Raw genomic sequence first — 10,722 nt, 5'->3', positions numbered from 1 at the left:
CATTTTATCTCTTAAAATTGGCCTTTACAATCTCACATGTCTACCTCTTCCACAATAGTCCCTAGGCCTTGAGGAGTTGAATAACTTTAATTTCTGGCTCTGTGTCTCAGAAATGCAGTTTATTTTGATTGGCATCTTCAACTGGGACTGAAGATGGGGTTTTAATTGCTGTCAGTGTTTAAAATTCAGCAGGACTTGGCATCCTTTTTAGACCTAGGAGTCAAAGCCCTGTAACACAGTGTCACCAGTACTTTAAAAGGAGAAACAGAGAGACACACAGATGTAATAACCTTAATTTTTAAAAAAAAAATTTATCTGTTTTTTTCTTAAGCAAACTAAAACTTAACAATAATATGATAACTTGATCATATAAAAGTTTTTTTAGGTCAGGTGCGGTGGCTCACACCTGTAATCACAACACTTTGGGAGGCCAAGGCAGGCAGATCACCTGAGGTCAGAAGTTCTAGATCAGCCTGACCAGTATGGAGGAACCCCATCTCTACTAAAAATACATTAGCTGGACATGGTGGCACATGTCTGTAATCCTAGCTACTCGGGAAGCTGAGGCAGGAGAATCGCTTGAACCCAGGAGGCAAAGGTTGTGGTGAGCCAAGATTGTGCCATTGCGCTCCTGCCTAGTCAATAAGAACAAAACTCCATCTCAAAAAAAAAAAAAAAAAAGATTTTAAACATAAATCCTCTCATTGTGACTTGGACCATTCACGACATGCTTGGACTTTCTGGTTTGGCCTGAACATCCTTCTTTCTTTCTTTTTTTTTTTTTTTTTTTTGAGACGGAGTCTCACTCTGCCGCCCAGGCTGGAGTACAGTGGCCAGATCTCAGCTCACTGCAAGCTCCGCCTCCCGGGTTTACGCCATTCTCCTGCCTCAGCCTCCAGAGTAGCTGGGACTACAGGCGCCCACCACCTCGCCCGGCTAGTTTTTTGTATTTTTAGTAGAGACGGGGTTTCACCATGTCAGCCAGGATGGTCTCGATCTCCTGACCTCGTGATCCGCCCGTCTTGGCCTCCCAAAGTGCTGGGATTACAGGCTTGAGCCACCGCACCCGGCCACATCCTTCTTTCTTAAACAACCAGTTATTTTACTCTAGGACCAAATTTACCATACAAGATTCTTTCTCATATGAAAGTATTTCTTTTTCAGCTTTCTTACCAATAAAAAACACTTCATTTTTATCATTTATTTTACATTTCTCTTATTTCTGGGTTCCTTTTCCCTTGTTTTACACATGACCTTTAAATAAGCCTTGAATTGGATGAAAATTGTTCACATTTTTTAAAAGGACACCCTTTTTTAAAAAGAATATCTCCTTACAAATATATTTTATTGGAAAATACCCAAATAATGACATATCTATTATGTAATTTAATATAATTTAGCTTCTAAATTATGATGTTTATCCACAAGTATGTATCCCATTACAATTACCAAATTATTTTATTTTAATTGTTTTCTGTTTGTTTGTTTGTTTTTGAGACAGAGTCTCGCTTTGTCACCCACACTGGAGTGTATTCACATGATATTGGCTCACTGCAACCTCCACCTCCTGGGTTCAAGCAATTCTTCTGCATCAGCCTCCTAAGTAGCTGGGATTACAGGCATTTGCCACCACACCCGGTTAATTTTTTTTGTATTTTTAGTAGAGGTGGAGTTTTGCCATGTTGGCCAGTGTGGTCTCAAATTCCTGACCTCAAGTGATTCACCTGTCTTGGCCTCCCAGGGTGCTGGGATTACAGGTATGAGACACCATGCCCAGCCTAATTGTTTACCTATATTGTTCATGAAAACTTCAATAGTCATTGTTTAAAGTTATGGAACCACCACTGCAAAATTATAACTGAGACAGTGAAAAGATTCGACCTAACTGACTCCATCTTGCTTCTAACCTCCAAACTGTCCCTGTTCATTCCTGGACTTTGGGAAGAACTTAGCTTATAGTTTAGCTTTGAAACAAAGAAAATAGCAGTTCTTTGCCAAAACAAACCTCATTACTAGCTGTGGACTAGACGGCCTAAAGCCACAAGATTAGAAGTTATGGTAATTTTATTAAATAATTCAAGATGTAGCTATTTTCATTAAACCAATATCAATGCCTTATTTATTAAAGACTATAAAAGCAAAGTTTTATTCTGTCTTGGGCTGGGTTTATAATTTTGTAAGCCCTATGACAAATTTTGACAACTTATAGTATTTGGCAGGGATAAGTATGAAATTGCTTGATTAAGAAATGCAAACAAAAATGTATGCTGGCAATTCTTAAGACATTTCTAATATTATTTTACCAATAATCTTAAAGCTAGTTTATTTATTAAAGATTTTACTCAAGTTCTGTAAACTTGAAAAAGCATTTGACTAGTCTTTTCTTTTTTCTTGATAAAGCATGTAATTCAAGCGCTTTTACTCTTCTTTAAGTCAATTAATTAGAGCTCTTTTATATATTTTCAGTAGTGAAACATTAGGTACACAACACATAAATACATAGACATATTAGGCATGCCTATCAAGGTACATCTAATAGATTCAAAAAACCCTTTTTTTCCCCCTATCTTAGACTTTCAGATTCTTGATAGCCTGCTTCACAACCCTAGGCAGTTGGTAAGCAAAACAGACTTAAATTTGCACATTAAAGGAAATAACCCAGGTGAAAATTAAATAGCAAAATTTACATCATAAGATACAGAGAGAGCCGGGCAAGGTGGCTCATGCCTGTAATCCCAGCACTTTGGGAGGCTGAGGCAGGTGGATCACCTGAGGTCAGGAGTTCAAGACCAGCCTGACCAACGTGGTGAAACTCCATCTCTACTAAAAATATAAAAAATTCTATCCTGGCTAACATGGTGAAACCCCATCTCTACTAAAAATACAAACAACTAGCCAGGCGTGGTAGCGGGTGCCTGTAGTCCCAGCTACTTGGGAGGCTGAGGCGGGAGAATGGCGTGAACCCGGGAGGCGGAGCTTGCAGTGAGCTGAGATCACACCACTGCACTCCAGCCTGGGAGACACAGCGAGACTCCGTCTCAAAAAAATATATATATATAAAAAAAATTAGCCAGGCATGGTGGTGGGCACCTGTAATCCCAGTTACTTGGGAGGCTGAGGCAGGAGAATCACTTGAAACCAGGAGGCAGAGGTTGCAGCAAGCCAAGATCACGCCATTGCACTGCAACCTGGGTGGCAAGAGCAAAACTCTGTCTCAAAAAAAAAAAAAAAAAAAAAACCACCAATCAGGCGCAGTGATTCATGCCTGTAATTCCAGCACTTTGGGAGGCCGAGGTGGGTGGATCATGAGGTCAGGAGATCGAGACCATGCTGGCTAACATGGTGAAACCCTGTCTCTACTAAAAATACAAAAAATTAGCCGGGCATAGTGGCAGGCTCATGTAGTCCCAGCTACTCGGGAGGCTGAGGCAGGAGAATGGCGTGAACCTGGGAGGTGGAGCTTGCAGTGAGCCAAGATTGTGCCACTGCACTCCAACCTGGGCAACAGAGCAAAACTCTGTCTCAAAAAAACAAACAGACAAACAAACAAACATGAAGGCCTTTTAAATACAAACACACACATGCTCTCATATACACATACATCTTGGATGTTAGCTTTTAATTAAGCCGACTTTAACCATTAAGCTGCTTTAATTTTTTTTTTTTTTTTTAGGCCAGGCACGGTGGCTCACACCTGTATTCCCAGCATTTTGGGAGCCTGAGGCTGGCAGATTACGAGGTCAGGAGATCAAGACCATCCTGGCTAATGTGGTAAAACCCCATCTCTACTAAAAATACAAAAAAGTAGCCAGACGTGGCGGCACACACCTGTAGTCTCAGCTACTTGGGAGGCTGAGGCAAGAGAATCGTTTGAACTCAGGAGGTGGAGGTTGCAGTGAGCCGAGATTACACCACTGAGCTCCAGCCTGGGCAACAGAGCGAGACTCCATCTCAAAAAAAAAAAAAAAAAAAATTAAATCTCATTACTGAAGCAGCCTCATTGTCTGGGGTGATACACAAGGTTCATTGTCTCACAGCCACGAAGATCAAGGACACAAACACACAAGAGTGAGGTTAACAGTGGAAGGTTAGGGCCGAGCATGGTGGCTCATGCCTGTAATTCCAGCACTTTGGGAGGCCAAGGTGGGTGGATCACCTGAGGTCAGGAGTTTGAGACCAGCCTGGCCAACCAGGGTTTAGAGGAAACCCTGCCTCCTCTAAAAATACAAAAATTAGCTGGCCGTGGTGGCAGACGCCTATAATCCCAGCTACTTGGGAGGCTGAGGCAGGAGAATCGCTTGAACCCAGGAGGCGGAAGTTCCAGTGAGCCAAGATCGCACCATTGCACTCCAGCCTGGGCTACAAGAACTAAACTCTGTCTCAAAAAAAAAAAAAAAGCCAGGCGTGGCGGCTCACACCTGTGATCCCAGCACTCTGGGAGGCTGAGGCAGGTAGATCACCTGAGATCAAGAGTTCGAGAACAGCCTGGTCAACATGGTGAAACTCCATCTCTACTAAAAATACAAAAATTAGCCAGCCATAGTGGCAGGCCCCTGTAATCCCAGCTACTTGGGAGGCTGAGGCAGGAGAATCACTTGAACCCAGGAGGCAGAGGTTGCAGTGAGCCAAGATCGCACCACTGCACTCCAGCCTGGGCGACAGAGGGGGACTCCGTCTCAAAAAAAAAAAAAAAGATTGGAAGTTTAATTGGCAAAAGAAAGTGAATAGCTCTCTGCTACAGAGAGGGGTCCTGGAAAAGTGGATTGCTGGATCCACAGTGAAATGCAGGGAGTTTTATAGATGAGTTGGTGGGGAGGCAGTGTCTAATTTACATAGGGTGCAAAAAACTGGTTACAACCAGGTGTGCCATTTGCGTAGGGCACGAATCTCTGGTAGCCTCCATCCTAATATTTTATTTTATTTTATTTTATTTTATTTTATTTTACTTTTTATTTTATTTTAGACTGGGTCTCACTGTGGCAAACCAGGTGCAATCTTGGCTCACTGCATCCTCAACTTCCTGGGCTCCAGGTGATCCTTCCTCCTCAGCCTGTCGAGTAGCTGGGACTACAGGCATGCACCATCATGCCTGGCTAATTTTTTGCATATTTAGTGGAGATAAGTTTTGCCGTGTTGCCCAGGCTGGTCTCAAACTTCTGTACTCAAGTGATCCTCCTACTTCAGCCTCCCAGATGGGTTCTGCATGATAAAATATTATGCCCGAGCTGTGCCATGTTACCCATTTCTTTCTTACTGTACACATGCTAACAAAAAAGGGAAGATGGAGCCTCCATGTTAGACATGCTTGGTCCCCAGAGAGCCCTTTTCTATTGACACAGCTGCCAGCATTCCTCTGTGCAAGCTTCCAGCTTGCTTATCTATGTTTGCAGCTCGATTTTTCAGGCTTCTCTATTTTAGGAAAAAAAAAAAAAAAGATTTTGAGGGACTGCTTATTGTTAGAGGGGAAGCTCTGCCGAGGACTCTTTTGTCCTCACTATCTGCCTAAATAATTTCTTTCTACCTCCTGTGTCATTACCATGTTTCAGCTAGGACAAATTGCTGCTGTTTCAGAAGTACCAAGTATCAAACCAGAAAGGGCTTGATTTAGAAACAAAACCCCAGGCTGTCATGGTGGAAAAAAGAAAGCAGAACCTTAGCTATTGAACTGCAGCGTGGGGCAACAGCCATTACTTTCAGTTTGGCCTGGCTAGCAAAAGGCGGCCTTGTTATGTAAATAAAGCCCCTTTAGTAGTCAGAATCAAAAATCTTCCCTCCTTTTTTTTTCTTTTGCTGGCCATTTTTCTCCCCCACCACACCACCTTTTTTGTGTGTGAGGGAATTTAGACATTTCAGAGGACTTGTTCCCCATCATTTGGAACTTCCTTTGTATTTGATCAAGTTGGATAGAGCTGACCAAACCCAATGGAAAAAAGACCGAAACAACAACAAAAACAGAAACAAAGAAACAACACCACCAACAAAAAAGATGTAAACTTATTTGATCACTTAGTACTCTAATGGTAAGGAGAAATTAAGACCAGCTGGTTGTTAATTTTAACTTTAGCCACGACAATCCCCAATTCAGTTACTGACCTAGGGATGGGTCTCAGGCTGTAGACTGCTCTCTACCATTTTAGAAGCAGGAAAAAAAACTCACCTTCCCTGTTGGAAGCGAGCTGAAACTCTGTTTGTTTGTTTTTTTTTTTTTTTTGAGACGGAGTCTCGCTCTGTCGCCCAGGCTGGAGTACAGTGGCCGGATCTCAGCTCACTGCAAGCTCCGCCTCCCGGGTTCCCGCCATTCTCCTGCCTCAGCCTCCCGAGTAGCTGGGACTACAGGCGCCCGCCACCTCGCCCGGCTAGTTTTTTGTATTTTTTAGTAGAGACGGGGTTTCACCGTGTTAGCCAAGATGGTCTCGATCTCCTGACCTCGTGATCCACCCGTCTCGGCCTCCCAAAGTGCTGGGATTACAGGCTTGAGCCACCGCGCCCGGCCGCGAGCTGAAACTCTGTAAAGGAGTTACCTGCCTTCCATCGTCATGGAAACAGGAAATCTTGCCTTCCTTGTTGGAAGCAGTAAAACTCCAAAAAATAAGAGGAGTTGCAGAGCAAAATAAACTTTAGATTTCAACCAAATTTGAGGAGATCAGAGATTTTCTGGAGGGGGTGCTCTCAGGCCTCAGCAAATTGTCCTATTGGTTTGAGCCATGAAGTTAGCTGATGCTGGTCTCAAGCACTGATAGGAGATTTACCAAAGGTCAGGGGCATCCACAATCAGAATTGCCCTGTGGTTACCAAAATGTGAACCCCGAAAATCTGAGACAGGTCTCAGTTAATTTTGAAAGTTTATTTTGCCAAGGTTGAGGACACGTGCCTGTGGCACAGCCTCAGGAAGTCCTGATGACATGTCCCCAAGTTGGTCAGAGCAGTTTGGTTTTATACATTTTAGGGAGACATGAGACATCAATCAACATGTGTAAGATGAACATTAGTTCAGTCTGGAAAGGCTGGACAACTCGAAGTGGGGAGGGAGCTTCCAGGTCATAGGTAGATAAGAGGGAAATGGTTGCATTCTTTTGAATTTCTGATCAGCCTCTCAAAAGGATGCAATCAGATAATGCATTTATCTCAGTGAGCAGAGGGGTGACTTTGAATAGAATGGGAGGCAGGTTTGCCCTATGCAGTTCCCAGCTTAACTTTGTCCTTTAACTTAGTGATCTGGAGGGCCCCAAGATTTATTTTCCTTTCACAGAAGTATCATATAATATTGAACCAATAGAATGTAAGGCATATCTAAAACACCCAAAGCCCAAGCTAGCATAAAAATCGCAGCCTGCCACCAAACACTGGTGGACAAGAACACTACTCTCCCCGCATCTCTCTGGAATAGCTGTGAGGTCTTCATGACTCCCTTGTGCTGGTTAGGGTAAACGAAATCCACGACCAAAAGAATACTTTGATGAAAACAGCCAAGAAAAGCTGACCAAATCCTGGCACTAAAGTAGCACGGGGCTTTAGTGCAAAAACTATATTTTGTTAGTTCTCATCGCTAGCTAATTGAGCAATACACTGATTTTTATTAACTTGTTGAATGCGAATAAATGTGTGCATGGCAAGCATTAACTGGCTCACAGTTTTCTTGGTTGCCTTTTCTGATTGATATCTTTGAACTAGGTCTTTGCTGTAATCTAAGCAAAAAATTTAAATTAAAGAACAATGACATAATAGTTGGCATTCAGTTTAAATATATCGGGCATATTTATAACAGTTCACCAAGTATGTTTATTGCAGCACTGTTTGTAATGAAAAGGAAGTGTTAATTAATATATTCATTTGATGTAGTAATATGCAAATTATTATTATTTTTTTTTTGAGACGGAGTCTTGCTCTGTTGCCCAGGCTGGAGTGCAGTGGTGCGATCTCTACTCACTGCAAGCTCTGCCACCTCCTGGGTTCACGCCATTCTCCTGCCTCAGCCTCCCAAGTAGCTGGGACTACAGGCGCCCACCACCATGCCCGGCTAATTTTTTTGTATTTTTAGTAGAGACGGGGTTTCACCATGTTTGCTAGGATGGTCTCGATCTCCTGACCTCATGATCCGCCCGCCTCAGCCTCCCAAAGTGCTGGGATTACAGTCGTGAGCCACCGCACCTGGCCAATATGCAAAATTTTAAATGACACATATTTTCATGTGCTCTTATAAAGAGACTTCCAAGATATATGTGTCATGTAAAAAAGCAGTATGGGGTTCCACAGGTATAGTATAATTTCTTTCCTGTTTTAAAAAAAAAGTTTATAACTAGACAATTTGTAGGGTCACTTCCATCAAAATGATTGAGTAAATTCAAGGGAAAATCCTTCCTTCACTCCAAACAGATCACATTAAAATGACAGGTAATATATTCCAAATACGTATTAAAAAGACAAGCCAAGTTCAATAAACAAAATAAGCAACTCTTTGAATTGTTAAGGGAAAGGTAACAGCTGGGGGCTTAAGTCACAGGTCTGCTGGGCCGCAGGACAAAAAACAGCACCTGCCAGGAACCCAGGTCCTTTGGAGAACTTACTGGATGTTCTGATGCATGACAGGGGGCCGTATAACATTATGACTGCTAGCTGGGCTCCATCCATTTAGAGCCACTTGCCTAGAGTGATTGAGAAGAGCAGAGAGGATGCGACCAGCCCAGCCTGTCCCCAGCCCTCTAGGCTGCCATGCAGAATTGGACTTTGCCCGCAGCTGGCTGGGGATAGGATCAAGCAACATATTCTCTGTATTTTTTTTTTTAATGTAATTCCCTTGGCTGTCAAATGTAAATTCTGGTTCTAGGCTGTGGAGACAGACTTGACACCACTCAACGTGAAGGGATGCAGTGGGGAGAGAGGGAAACCTACAAGTCCAAAGTGGACTGGCATATTTAGCATCCATTACAATCTTTTCCTAATGAAACTGACTCTGCTGGAGTACAAAAAAACTGCATTTTCTGAGCTCCCTCTGAGTTAGCATTCCTTGTGTCAATCACGTGCACACTTGAGAAATCTGAATTGGGATAAGGCTTATATGGGAAAACACTGGAGGACCTTGAGTGGAAGGTGTCTACTTTTCTAATATAAATTGTGGCAGAGGCATTGGGGTTCCTCAGCTAGCAGTAGCTTCCCGGTTTTGAAAGCTTGCTGCACCGGGCATGGTGGCTCATGCCTGTAGTCCCAGCACTTTGGGAGGCCAAAGCAGGTGGATCATTTGAGGTCAGGAGTTCAAGACCAGCCTGGCCAACATGGTGAAACCCCGTCTCTACTAAAAATAGAAAAATTAACCGGACATGGTGGCAGGCGCGTGTAATCCCAGCTACTTGGGAGGCTGAGGCAGGAGAATCACTTGAACCCAGGAAGAGAAGGTTGCAGTGAGCCGAGATCACGCCACTGCACTCCAGCCTGGGCAACAGAGTGAGACTCCATATTAAAAAAAAAGAGAGAGAGAGAGAGCTTGCTGCAGTTGTGACCCCAGTTTTGCTGATACCAACAGAGTTGTGTGATTCTGGAGGCAGGGAGTGGTTTCTAGAAGTTCTGCCTAAAGCAGTGCTTCTCCATTGAGTTTCTTTCAGTGTCTAGGGAAGGGCAAGTCTTTGTTGCACAGGCTTGTTCTGTTCATCGTAGGACATTTAGCTCAGTTGACACCTGCCCACCAATTGCTGGCAGCTGGCCCAGCTATTATGACAACCCAAAATGGCCCCACATATTTCCAAAAGCCTGGGGAAGCACTATCACCCATGGCATAAAAAATAAAAAAGCCCCCAAATCACATTGTAAGCCCTTTAATGCCAAGAAATAAACCCCTGTCATCTACAATGTTTCTGTCATCTACAATGAACCCTAACAAGGATACACACATGTGCAAGAAATTCACATACAAAAAACAAGCTAGCAAACTAAAATTTCAAAGCTCTTCATGAAAATTAACATCATGAAAGATAAAAAGCTTAATAAGCAAGAGAATTTATTCTAGAGTAAATGGAAATAATAGGCCAACTTGAAAAAAAAATTTAAATATAGTCATCCCTCATTTCTCAATTGTCTGCAGAGGATTGGTTCCAAGACTCTTGTAGGTACCAAAATCCCAGAATACTTAAGTTCCTTACATGATATGGTATATATATATATATATTTTTTTTTTTTTTTTTTTTTTGAGACGGAGTCTCGCGCTGTCACCCAGGCTGGAGTGCAGTGGCCGGATCTCAGCTCACTGCAGGCTCCGCCTCCCGGGTTCACGCCATTCTCCTGCCTCAGCCTCCCGAGTAGCTGGGACTACAGGCGCCCGCCACCTCGCCCAGCTAGTTTTTTGTATTTTTTAGTAGAGACGGGGTTTCACCGTGTTAACCAGGATGGTCTCGATCTCCCGACCTCGTGATCCGCCCGTCTTGGCCTCCCAAAGTGCTGGGATTACAGGCTTGAGCCACCGCGCCCGGCCGGTATATTTTTTATATACAATCTGTGTACATACTCTCCTATACTTTAAATCATCTCTAGTTTCTTTATACCTAACACAATGTAAATGCTGTGCAAATTGTTGTTATACTTTAAAATGTGTATTATTTTAATTGTTATATTGTTATTTTTTTCCAAATATTTTTGATCAGCAGGTGGCAGAACTGCACTAGGTGAACCCAGAGAGCCCACTGTAAGTATGTTTAATATTCTCAAAGATGAGAAAACAAAAAGACAAGACAACTA

Source organism: Macaca thibetana, chromosome 11, assembly GCF_024542745.1.
Source record: "Macaca thibetana thibetana isolate TM-01 chromosome 11, ASM2454274v1, whole genome shotgun sequence".
NCBI classification, from domain to species: Eukaryota; Metazoa; Chordata; class Mammalia; order Primates; family Cercopithecidae; genus Macaca; species Macaca thibetana.
This window is presented reverse-complemented; position numbering follows the sequence as displayed.